Source organism: Engystomops pustulosus, chromosome 1, assembly GCF_040894005.1.
Source record: "Engystomops pustulosus chromosome 1, aEngPut4.maternal, whole genome shotgun sequence".
Taxonomy (NCBI): Eukaryota; Metazoa; Chordata; class Amphibia; order Anura; family Leptodactylidae; genus Engystomops; species Engystomops pustulosus.
In genome coordinates this window covers 29283138-29296352 of record NC_092411.1, presented here as the reverse complement: position 1 = coordinate 29296352, position 13215 = coordinate 29283138, and the positions used below count along the sequence as shown (strand labels likewise).

At 45.4% G+C, this 13215-nt stretch overlaps 1 protein-coding gene across 2 annotated transcripts in view; it reads right to left on the bottom strand.

Annotated features, from left to right (window-relative positions):
* Window positions 1-13215, bottom strand: part of RAB3C (RAB3C, member RAS oncogene family) — a 130395-nt gene that overhangs the window by 103201 nt on the left and 13979 nt on the right. The gene's annotated exons all lie outside the window — the stretch shown is intronic.

Sequence of the window (13215 nt, the reverse complement as noted above, 5' to 3'; positions counted from 1 at the left end):
ATCTGTAATGAACATTTATTGATAATACTTGGTCCAATTACAGCAAAAAATGTGAAAACTCTAATTGTCACTGGGGCAAAATAAAATACAATTATAAAATATACAGTTTCAACTTACATACAAATTCAACTTAAGAACAAACCTATGGACCCTATCTTGTACGTAACCCAGGCACTGCTTGTACTACTGTCTGATTTTTGGATGACTACATAACCGTTTTCTATAAATATCTCCCAGAAGGCTCCTGCATGTCGGGTAATAGCCACCTACCACTCCATCCCTCGTCACTTCCACCTTCATATATACCTCAAATATCTTATTGATTAAAACAATGAGTCATTTGTGTCCCTCCGCCTGACCTCTGTATATAACCACCATCCGTCTCCTTATATTCCCTTGTATCCAGATTTATTAAGCAGATTGTTTGTCACTGTGTAATTGAATCTCCCTCTTACAACAAGCCTGGGATCTGTCCCAAACACTTTACTCTGATTGTACTTGTGGAGCTGGTGTCGACCCAGTACAGACAGGAACAAGGAGCTTATTCTTTTACATCATTTCACAATCATTTTCTATATTTCCTGCAGTCACTTGGTTTCAGAAACTAAAATACACAATGGGGAACATGTACCAAACTTTTGACTTGCCTTTTTCTTTAATTTTTGCGACTTTATTTGCGCCTAAAACTGTTTCCCTTTGACGTTCCCCTTCTAGTTTTCTGCAGTGTTACCTGAGTTGTCCAGATGTGAAAGTTGAGACTCTTTTAAAAAGTCACAAATTTTGGTGCACATCTACAGCTTCCCCTGACCAGGCGTAAAAAATTAGCTTGAAACTGATTGCGACTTTTAGAGCCTTTCGTGCGACTTTTGCTTTAAAAAGTCGCAAATTTACTATCAATAAAGCAGAGGCTAAGATATATCTGACCCGCAGGAAAGCCAAGGGAAGTCCCAAAAAGCAGACGGACAAAGTCAGACTTATTATACATGTGCCCCATAGTAATTTTGTCCTTATGTAGGTACTTCCCCCCCTTAAAGGGGTTGTCCAGTCCTGCCAACCCATTGGAATATATATACTTTACAATGGGAAGTTCACTGTTCAGATCCATATTTTTTTTGGCAACTAGACTTCCTTTAGTATTGTTTAGAACTGTCGCATTTAGTAAGCTCCACCGCTAAGTAATTTATTCATGCCCCCGGCCCAATTGGCACACCTACACAGTGTTTAGAAATTTGGTGACGTCAATGGCTCTCCCACTGCAATTCACGTGCTTTATGTGCAATCATAGCAGATTGTAGAGAGGTAATGCTGTGATCGCGCACAGCGCAAGAATTGCAGAGGAAGGACCAGTGACGTCTTAAAATTACTTAGCAGCAGAGGTGTTCATTTGCATATTTTAAAAAGCTTTTTTTCTACTAAAGGCAGCCGATATAAAATATACTAAAATAAGTTTACTAATGGGGACAAGATGGGGAAGTAAATAATTTGATGGTAGATATCCTTTAAAGGGAACCTGTCACCACATTTTTCACTAATACAGCTAGTGTCAGGTTCCTATAGAGCACTAGTAACTATCTGACCCCCTTCTTTTAGCTAAAAATTGTTTCCTTCATATCCCCACAAAATCTTGCCTGGTATCTAGGGATCTATAGAGTGAGTCAAGGGGTTGTGGTCTAAAGTCATGTGACCAGGGTGACATAATCACAGGTCCTTTAGCCTCTTAACATTACAGAACTGTACCCCCTGCACATATCTGACTTCTACTCCTTTCCATGCAGGCTGCTGTGATTTCATATGATATGGTATGCTGTGATTTCCTCAGATATATGCTTGGTGTATAGTTTTCTAATGTAACAATGCTAAAGGATCTGAGATGATGTCACCCTGGTCACAAGACAGTACTGCTGCATGCAGAAATAGCAAGAGGATGAGCTGCAGGATTCAGCCGGAGGAGGCCATGTTCACCTCGACTCACTATAGACATGCTTTGACACCAGGTAAAATTATAAAGTTGAATATATGGGAATCTGAGGGGAACAATTTTTAGCTAAAAGAAGGTGTCAGTTAGTTACTAGGGCTCTATGGGAACCTGCTTCTAGCTGCATTTGTGAATAATGTGGTGACAGGTTCCCTTTAAGGTGCTTGAATGGGAATTCCTTAATCTGTAATGTTACCTTTAGGCCAGTGCAAGCAGCGACTACAAACAGTGTCTTCTACCCAAGAGGATACTTATACAACATAGTCATTGATTTCTATGGCAACTCTCCGCTTCAGTTCCCCATGATAATACTGGAGGTGAATTGATCATATACTGTTTGGCCCTGCACAGATTACAGCTGATTGCTCAGGGTCTTCGCAGAGAGACCCTTCAGACTGGCCTGTAACTGGAAGGAAAAGTCAAAACTGGAAAACCCGGGTGTAACCAGGTAACAGTTGCAACTAGTGTCTTTTTATGTTAGAGGACACTTAACATTGCCAAGTGATTACCACTGTACTGCTGTATAACACAATTTAAGCATTGTAAATCCTCAAACAACCTTGTTCTGTGCAGTAAGATTTATGATACTGACCGTAGCAGTAGGTCAGTACGTAGTCTAGAAACTGAGGCTATAGTGAAATGTGCAGCTGTAAGGGTTACACTACTCTCCTTTGGCTCCATTTACACTACATTCAGAGAAGACATTACTGGAGCATAATCACTTTTCACTATGTACAGCTGTATCTAATCCATTAATAGGTATCTACCATGCATAGAGCTGACCTGCAATAGCTACGTTGCCATTATATATGGATCCAACTGATATAGGGCTTTGCTCCAAAATCTAAGCTTCTTAGTGGGAAAAGATTTATGGATATCATCTGGGGGTTTGGGGCGAGGGAAAACATACTTGTGGATTCTCATTTTTGTCCTGCATCAATGGTTCATGTGAGCATGAAAAACAGTATTAGGGATACAAAAACTTTCTCTCCAACAGGGCCCGTTAGTGGACAGTTTATTGCTGGGTAGTATTTCTATTAGAAAGATGTGGGCCAAAGTGGACAAAACCTTTAAAGGGTACATGTCATTAGTTTTCTCCCTCAGCTCCCTCATTGCCCCTTCTCTCAGGAATTTCTCTTCAGCAATGTCTTCCTCAACTCCCTCATTCCCCCTCCCTCATTCCTGTGAATGCTGGAGAAGAAAAAACACACCCATTGTAACTCGGTGAGTCTGCTGACAAGGTTCCAGCTACTAATTGATTGAATAAAGATATGAGCTATGGATTTTTTTAATTAACAGTGAATGGGAAACTGTGAGAAGACTTCTGTGGGAACCTGTCATTAAGTTGAATGCTGAAAACCTGATCAGAGGTTCCCTTTAAAGGGAACCTACCACCACGATTCTACCTATAAAGGTAGATTGGGTGGTAGGTGGATGAATGGGAAGTGAGGATAGCCCTTTTTAGGGCTAATCCTCACGTCCCGGGTGTCTTTTAGAAAACTTTAATGCTGGAATATGCTTTGGCTACGAGGAGCTGCGCGCCAAAGATTAAATGGTAGACAGAGTAAAGAGGCTACTGGGGCGTGGAGTAGCCGCGACTTGTAGCCTCATGTCCAGCTACTCCACGCCCCAGTAGCCGCTTAAAAAAATGTACATATCCCAGCATTAAAGTTTTCGAAAAGATAGCCGGGACGTGAGGATTAGCCCTAAAAAGGGCTATCCTCACTTCCCATTCATCCACCTACCACCCAATCTACCTTTATAGGTAGAATTGTGGTGGTAAATTCCCTTTAAAGGAAACCTACCATTTCAAATCGTCGCTGCGTGCGCGTGCCTACATAGGAAATGCCGCAGGCGTTGCGCGCGCACGGTCGCCAAGCGCCGAAGCAACTTCTGCTATAAAGTTTAAAAAGTGTTAAAACCGCGATACCGCGGTTTATAACACTAACGAAACTAAGCACCGGCACCAGCTCACCCTGAGCTGGTGCTCGGTGTTTACAGCTTACACCGACGATCTGAAATGGTAGGTTTCCTTTAAGGCTGGTGGACCCAGTTTCAGTCCTTATATATAATATGTTCTTCTTCTCCTTCAAAGAATGCTTACCAGAAATTCTTTGAAAAAACACATATAATATAATATCTGCTAAAGGATTGCAAATGTCCCTAAAACGAGCCAAAATGGAGGAGAATCTGCAGCAATAATTTGTTTCTTCTGCCTTATTTCCCCTTTATCATCAAGCAGTAGATCAGATTGATACATTCTGACAATTTCATATGAATCATAAAATATTATCGCAGTTAATAAATAATATCATAAAATAAAATCAAATAAAACACTTGGTAAAAAAATAACAAAAATCTGTGGGATTGCACCACAACAAATCCAAAGTTTTATCATGAAGCAGATGACTAATTCCGGAGATAATCGCTGCAATGTTTAATTGTATCTAACCCAAATAATCATTAACCCTGAATCTGATTTTTTTCGTCTGATTTACATAACAGCATAATTTATCTGCATTACACTTGTTACTTGCTAAAAGTAATGAAAAAGAAATGCAAATTAGTAACTTCCCCCAGCATATCAACGTACGAGTTTCAAAAAACATCTTCTTGGGGGGAAAAAAAAATCATAATTTTGCATTTGAGGAATTACAAAAGTATTGTTCTAGCTGCTATAGAAGATAGGGTTGTTGGAAGTGATACTCCCCTTCCAGCCTCTGAACTTGACTCATTTCAGGCAAAAAGTGACTCATCTCAGCTCATGTTCACATTTTATAGGTAATTGGGTGAGATTTTACATAAGAGAGGGAATTCTAGAAAGGAGATTTCATCTCCTATCTGAGGGGACAGGTAGGTTAGTGGGGTAAAATCTGGTGACAGGTTCCCTTTCAATGTGTTCTATTAAACTGATTATGTGTTTTTTTTATTGTATGCAATTTTTCTCTTCTATGGGATCACTTCATTGTTTTTAATCATTGTAATTCAAATAAGTATCAATCGAAATTCAGGTTTTTGTACATGTTTTCACTTTTGCACCAAAGTGAAGAATAGCTCTAGTTATCAGAATGGCTTATAGGGGAAAGAAGCAATTAAGAAAGTTTTCACTTATTGAAAACTATTGATATTTAGTTATGTGAAGGTGAAGCCTGTAATCAATGAGATCCCAGGAGGAAGGGGGGAATTGGAATTATTATAGTATTCTAATCAATGCAGAAATGTTGCTAAATGCTGAAATCACAGAGGAGATGCTGGGAGCCGAGGGCACACATTACAGATATTACCCAGCTCACATTAATAAGATCGAGAAGACGCTGATTTATTCCCTGATTGATTTTGCTCTTAAAGTGTCTCTCATTATTAAATAGTTCTATAGATGACTCTTCTGGGTAGTGTGGGGATTTGGCCCAGTAGAGACCGTGGTAGCGGGGTGCTGGGATGCAGTTCAAGACAGGGACACCAGGGTACAGTCCAAACAGGTCTCGCCTGCGTTTATTGCAGCAAAATAAAACCAGCCTTTACATTCAGGTATTTGAATAAACAAAAGAAAAACCTACCCGTCAGGGTGCTAACTATACAAATAGTCCACTAGCTCACACTAAACAAAGATCACGTGGCTGCTCCAGACACACAGGTCAGAGCTGTGTCCTCTCAGCCTCCTTCCACAGAGAGACAACCCACTCAACTCTGCTGAGTCATTTTATCCAGGCTAATTAGGCTGTTCCCATCACCTGTGTCCAAGGTGCTGGACAAACCCACCTCAGCACTAAGGCCTTGCATAGAAGCAAAACCTAGGGGAAACATACCGCCCATCCACAGTTAACCCCTTCAGTGTCTCACATACCCTCCCCCTCTGTTTGACCCTGTGGGGACGAACATTTTTGGCCATCAGACAGTGGGTACGGGATAGGGCATCGGCATTCCCAGGCAATTTTCCTGCTCGATGTTTCACCGTGAATTTAAAATTCTGGAGCATTAGGAACCACCTTGTGACCCTGGCGTTCCTCTCCTTGGCCTGACTCATCCAGGTTAGGGGAGAGTGATCAGTCACTAGTGTAAACTGCCGCCCTACCAGATAATACCTCAGGGATTCCAGAGCCCATTTGATCGCTAAGCACTCCCTCTCAACTATACTATAGTTCTTTTCAGGAGGTGTGAGCTTGCGGCTCAGGAATATCACAGGATGTTCCTCACCCTCCACTACTTGGGACAGGACAGCCCCTAAGCCCACGTCCAAAGCGTCAGTCTGCACAATAAAGGTCTTGGTGAAGTCAGGGGTGATCAGTACCGGTCCCTCACACAAAACCGTCTTAAGTCGCTGAAACGCACCCTCAGCCTCTTCACTCCACTTTACCATCACCGCCCTGCTACCCTTGGTCAGGTCAGTCAGGGGTGCCGCTATGGTAGCAAAATCGGGGATAAATCGGCGATAATATCCCACTATGCCCAGAAAAGCCCTCACTTGCTTCTTGCTCAAAGGCCGTGGCCATTGCTGGATCGCCTCTACTTTATTTACTTGGGGTTTGATGACCCCTCGCCCAATACGGTAACCCAGGTAACGGGCCTCTTCCAGACCCAGTGCACACTTTTGGGGGTTCGCTGTCAGCCCTGCTGCCCTCAGGGAGTCTACCACTGCTTGTACTTTGGCTAGATGACTCTCCCAGTCGCTACTATAGACTATGATGTCATCTAAGTAGGCCGAGGCATAACTCCGGTGAGGTTTTAGCACGAGATCCATTAACCTCTGGAATGTGGCGGGAGCCCCATGTAGCCCAAAGGGGAGTACCACGTACTGAAAAAGCCCATCAGGGGTAACAAAAGCGGTCTTCTCTTTAGCCCTGTCAGTCAGGGGTACCTGCCAATACCCTTTCGTCAGGTCAAGGGTGGAGAAGAACCTAGCCTGTCCAAGTCGTTCTATCAACTCGTCAACCCTGGGCATGGGATAGGAATCAAATTTGGACACCTCGTTCAACTTCCTAAAATCATTGCAGAACCGTAGGGAACCATCAGGTTTGGGAATCAACACAATAGGACTCGACCAGTCACTTTTAGACTCCTCGATAACCCCCAGGTCTAACATCTGCCTGACTTCTTCGGATATGGCAAGCCGGCGCGCTTCAGGGACCCGGTAAGGTTTTTGGTGTACCCGGATGTGGGGTTCGGTTATGATGTCATGCTTGATGACTGAAGTACGTCCCGGTAACTTAGAGAACACCTCCATATTTCGGAGCACAAACTCCTTCGCTTCCTGAATCTGGGCCCTGGAGAGGGACTCCGAGATCCGTACTTCAGGCACCTTGGCATTGGGTACACCTACCTCCGGTGTCCCCTTCTTGGAGACAGACGCCTTCTCTATTCCCATGGCCATCAGGGACTCTCTTTCCCTCCATGGCTTTAGGAGGTTCACGTGGTATATCTGTTCGGGCTTCCTCCTCCCCGGCTGAGATACCCTGTAGGTTACCCTCCCCACTCTCTCCATGACCTCATATGGCCCTTGCCATTTGGCCAAGAACTTGCTCTCCACGGTGGGCACCAGAACTAGCACTCTGTCGCCTGGGTTAAAGGTCCTGAGTCTAGCTGACCTATTGTAGACCCTAGACTGGGCCTCTTGTGCCCTTGTCATGTGCTCCTTTACAAGGGGCATTACCGCCGCTATGCGGTCCTGCATAAGGGAGACGTGTTCTATCACACTACGGTGGGGGGTTCTCTCCTGCTCCCAGGTCTCCTTGGCTACATCCAAAAGCCCACGTGGGGAACGGCCATATAACAGCTCAAAGGGTGAGAAACCCGTGGAGGACTGGGGAACTTCACGTATGGCAAACATCAAATAGGGCAACAAACAATCCCAGTCCTTCCCATCTTTGCTGACCACCCTCTTAAGCATCCCCTTCAAGGTCTTATTAAACCTCTCGACCAGGCCATCTGTCTGAGGATGATACACAGAGGTGCGGAGCTGTTTTACCTGTAGTAACTTGCACATCTCCTTCATTACCCTAGACATGAATGGGGTACCCTGGTCAGTCAAGATTTCCTTGGGGACGCCTGTGCGTGAGAACACCTGGAACAGCTCCCTAGCAATATTTTTGGAGGAGGTGTTCCTTAATGGAATCGCCTCGGGATACCGCGTAGCGTAGTCCAGGATAACTAGGATGTATTGGTGCCCCCTGGAGGATTTGACTATGGGGCCAACCAGATCCATTGCAATCCGTTCAAAGGGCACTTCTATGATCGGTAGCGGGACCAAAGGACTCCTGAAGTGGGAGACCGGGGCAGTAAGTTGACACTCAGGGCAGGAGCTACAATACCGGTTTACCTCCTCCCACACCCCGGGCCAGAAAAATCTCTGCAGGATCCTTTCTCTGGTCTTCTCAGCACCTAAGTGCCCTCCCAGCACATGTTTGTGTGCCAACCCTAGCACCAGCCTACGGTGAGATTGGGGTACTACAAGTTGCTCAACCTCCTCACCCCGTATCTGGTCGACCCTGTACAACAGTTCCCCAATAATCACCATTCGGGGGTATATTTTATCAGCCCCTGGTATTTGGAGTACCCCATTTATCACCTTAACATTCTCCCTTGCTTTAACCAAGGTAGGGTCCTGTAGCTGTGCAGCCCCAAAATTTTCACGGGAAATCTCAAGGTCCAGCATGTCGGCCACCTCCTCGTGGCCCTCGACCTCACCAGCTAGGACCTCTAGGGGAGAGAATTCATCACATGGGGTCACCCCTACTGCTGGTGTGGGTACATCGGCCTCAAAGGGTTCAGGGGCCAAGGCCGGACATACCTGATGTCCATTATCTGCAACAGCACCTGAGGTGGGTCTTCGTCTCCAGAGGTCCCAAAACACCGGTAAGTCTCTGCCGATAATAGCCTCATGAAACAGGGTCCCCACCACCCCCACTTCATGGGTAACAGTACCACAAGGGGTATGTAGGTTGATGACAGCAGTGGGATATTCGCGAGTGTCCCCATGTATACACAACACTCCCACTCTCCGCCCACTGTATAGACCAGGATCAACCAAAGTTCCCCGCACCAGGGTGACCAGACTCCCTGAGTCTAGCAAGGCTTCCACTGTGTGACCACCGATTGTGACCATGCATACTTGGGGTTCTGCATCCGTGACTGACTCAGCCGCCAGAACTGGCCGGGCAAACAGTGACACTCGCCGGGTCTGGTTGCAGTCCATTGGCTCCACTGACAGTGGACAGTTGGCAGCAATATGGCCCATTTCATGGCACCGCCAGCACTGGATGCGGCCATGACCTCTGTCACGAGCCTCACTGGGTTTCTGGGTATCCACGCCCCCCAATGAACCCCCTCCCAACCTGACATGTCTCCCCTTTTCCGCAGTAGCAGTCTTACCAGCTGGTTTGGTGACCCTGTCACTGGCACTGCTTCGTGTCGGAGAGGTAAGTAGCAGGTCCTCCGTAGCCCGATACCTCTCTACTAGGGACACAAGCTCCTCAGCTTTTGTGGGACCGGCCTGTCCAACCCACCGCTGGAGCCGAGAGGGCAGAGAACGGGTGAATTTGTCGAGGACCACTCTCTCTACCATCTGTGCGGGGGTGCAGTCCTCTGGTTGTAACCACTTCCGGACAAGATGGATCAGGTCATGCATTTGGGAGCGTGGGGGTAATTTTTCTGAGTAAGCCCACTGGTGGACCCGGCTGGAGCGAACTTGAACGGTGACCCCAAGACGAGCCAGAATCTCTGCCTTTAGCTGGGGGTACTCACGGGCCTCCGTTTCACTCAGGTCGTAGTAAGCCTTCTGCGACTCGCCGGTCAGGAACGGTGCCAGGACATCTGCCCACTGCTCAGCCGGTAACTCCTCTCGCTCAGCTACTCGCTCGAACACTGTGAGATACGCCTCCACGTCGTCGGTCGCCGCCATTTTTTGTAAAGCCTTTTGTACTGCAGCCCGTGCGGAACGCTGGACAACCGGGTACCCTTGTAGACCAGTATGGGACCCCTCAGTAGTCGACGCTTGCGGTACTGCCATAATGCCAGAAAACTTCTCCATCATCAGCTGGAACATGGCTCGGGACTCCTCCTGCTGTTGCTGGAGCATGGCTTGCTGCTGTCGGGACCTCTCCTCCTGCTGCTGGAACATGGCTTGCTGCTGTCGGGACCTCTCCTCCTGCTGCTTTCACCCAGGCCATGCAATGTTGCAGGATGTAGCAAGCCTTTCAGGTGTGTGTCTTTTTGAACTGCCCGCAATCCGAAGCACCATATGTGGGGATTTGGCCCAGTAGAGACCGTGGTAGCGGGGTGCTGGGATGCAGTTCAAGACAGGGACACCAGGGTACAGTCCAAACAGGTCTCGCCTGCGTTTATTGCAGCAAAATAAAACCAGCCTTTACATTCAGGTATTTGAATAAACAAAAGAAAACCTACCCGTCAGGGTGCTAACTATACAAATAGTCCACTAGCTCACACTAAACAAAGATCACGTGGCTGCTCCAGACACACAGGTCAGAGCTGTGTCCTCTCAGCCTCCTTCCACAGAGAGACAACCCACTCAACTCTGCTGAGTCATTTTATCCAGGCTAATTAGGCTGTTCCCATCACCTGTGTCCAAGGTGCTGGACAAACCCACCTCAGCACTAAGGCCTTGCATAGAAGCAAAACCTAGGGGAAACATACCGCCCATCCACAGTTAACCCCTTCAGTGTCTCACAGTAGAGTAAAGGGAAACGCAAATGAGTCCCTGGAGCTGCACTATCCATAAATAAGGGAACAAAATTCTTCAAGATCTGCAGCTTCTTAACTAAGGGTTTCATGTCTCGGAATGCGTTGTTAACTTTCCTCAATCTAAACAGGTTGACATCTATATGAAAATTTTATTTAAATGTTTTTAATAGGGTCACACATATTGTACTTTCCCCTTCTGCCCATAAAATGGGCCTGTGGACTTCCGATAGATTAGGGGGCTGTGTGTTCATTACTGTATTCACCCTCCATTGACACCACTCCCATAGAGGGACATGCAGATGTCATTTATACCAACCAGTGACTTGTAAGTGGCGTCCATGGAGGGGCCGGCATTCAGTAATAATCACATAGTACCCTTATCCATCCGAAGTCCACGGCAGGGGCGTAACTACAGCAGTAGCAGTTATAGCAGCTGCTATGGGGCCCGCAGTGCAAGGGGGCCCCAGCATCCAACCTGACACACTAAAATGTGGAGCATGTGCACCATTATATACATATTATGCTGCACCATATGTATATAATATATATGTGATGTATATATGCTGTATCTATGATGTGTATATGCTGTATGTGTACACTGTGTATGGTGTGTATATACTGTATGGGTGTATATGTCCTGCCTCTCCAAGTTACTCCCCTGTCTAGAGGAGATGGAATGCCACAGGAAGTCAGAAAAGTGGCTTGCAGCGGGTAAGGTGCTTCCCCAGCGCCTTCAGACAGAATGGTGAAGTTTACTAGGGTGAGAACAATCACTTCTTGTCCCTTTTAGGGTATTGCATTTACCCTGTTAAACTTTCATATACATGATTATCATTTGAAAGCATGATAAACCAGGGACACTTACTCTGTGACTGTGGTAATCTTCTTATAATTGTTATATATGGCCTCCTTCCTTCTAAAATCAACTTCTAACATTATGCTAATGAGATAGAATTAATTAAGGAGGGTGTTAGCAGAGCTCCTCTGCTACAGGTTTACAGGCTATTACACTGTCTCCCGCTCCCACTCTGAGCACTTCCCCCCTCCCTCTGCTTGATGTATTCTCACTGCAGCAGAAAAAATTTCAGCACACAGTGGAAGGGGGAAGTGCTCCTGTACAGTGTAACAGCCTGTGAATCTGCAGCACAGCTGTAACAGCCTAAAAATAAAGTGTACGGAAACCACTGGAGAAGATGTAAGCCTTAGTTTCCCTTCAGTATAACAAGTTCAAAAATATTGGTTCTACATTTCCTTTATTAAAGAACAGTAATAACTGCATCAATATTAAATGTAAAAACAACTTAAAAATCAAAAAAACATACAGAATACAGGGGTCAATCAATGCGAATGAAGCCTTCAGTATTATTACATCGATCAGCAATATCCTTTAAAAAAATCATTCCGTGAATCAATATCCAGCAATGGACTGGAGTAACATAATAGTGGGCGGAAAATCATGGTTACACTTTCCCAGAAGTGATGTTTAAAGGGAATGTGTTGTGTAATATGGACCAAAAGCGTCACGACCTATTATTCAGGAAGGTGACAGGTTCCTAATAATGTCCTTCTATATAGTGATACAGTTATATACAGATACAGTCTGATGCTAAACTACTTTGGATGCCGTATCCAAATGTACTGAAAGGAGTCATAGGGGCGGGATGTCCTCTCCAGACCTGAGCAATATCCCAATGTCTAGGTATATCATGACACGTCTCACAGCACATCATTAAAAGGTAGTACTGTACTATAAACAAAGGGCAAAATTTAAGCTAGGAGGGGGACAGGCCTGTGTGACTCTTCTCCTCCCCTGTGACTTCTTACAGGTCATTTGAATGCAGTATTTTTATGCATAATGCTTAATCTCCGAAAAATATAGAATGATCCATGTGATCCTGTCACTATCCTGGATAACATATTGGTGGTGGTTTCTGTGCCATGGAACCATCAGGATATGATTTTTTTCCCACCTGCTGACAGGTTCCAATAGCAATTTTAATAATGCTTTTATAGCCCAGCTTCACTGTTCCAGAAACGTATAAAACTATATAAAAGTCATGGGGGCATGAGCTGCAAAGGACCGAGTCCTTGTCTCATTCAGTCATCCTCCTTCCTACTCCCTTCCCCATGGCTACGAGACCAGCGGTCAGCTGACATAGGCATGGGGAGGGATGGGTGAGGAGGAGGACAGGGACTCGTCCCATTGCAGCTGACGCCCCCATGACTCGCTACAACATGCTGGAAGCTTAACTCATATACACTTTTATAAGTACTGGAATGAGGAGCTATAATCTTTAAGGAATCTTTATTAGAATGGCAATTGGAGTCTGTCATCAGGTTGAAGTAACAAATCCTGATGACAGGTTCTCCTCAATCCTCATGGCAGTTTCCCTTTTAGATCCTTATGGTGAATTGGAAATGAAAATGATAAATGTATTATTTTCCATATACTTTTGTATGATTCTTCCTGGCATTGCCGATTACATTGTTATTGGATGTTTTCATTGTATAATTGGACACTCCCATTAGCCCGATGGAGTAACAGA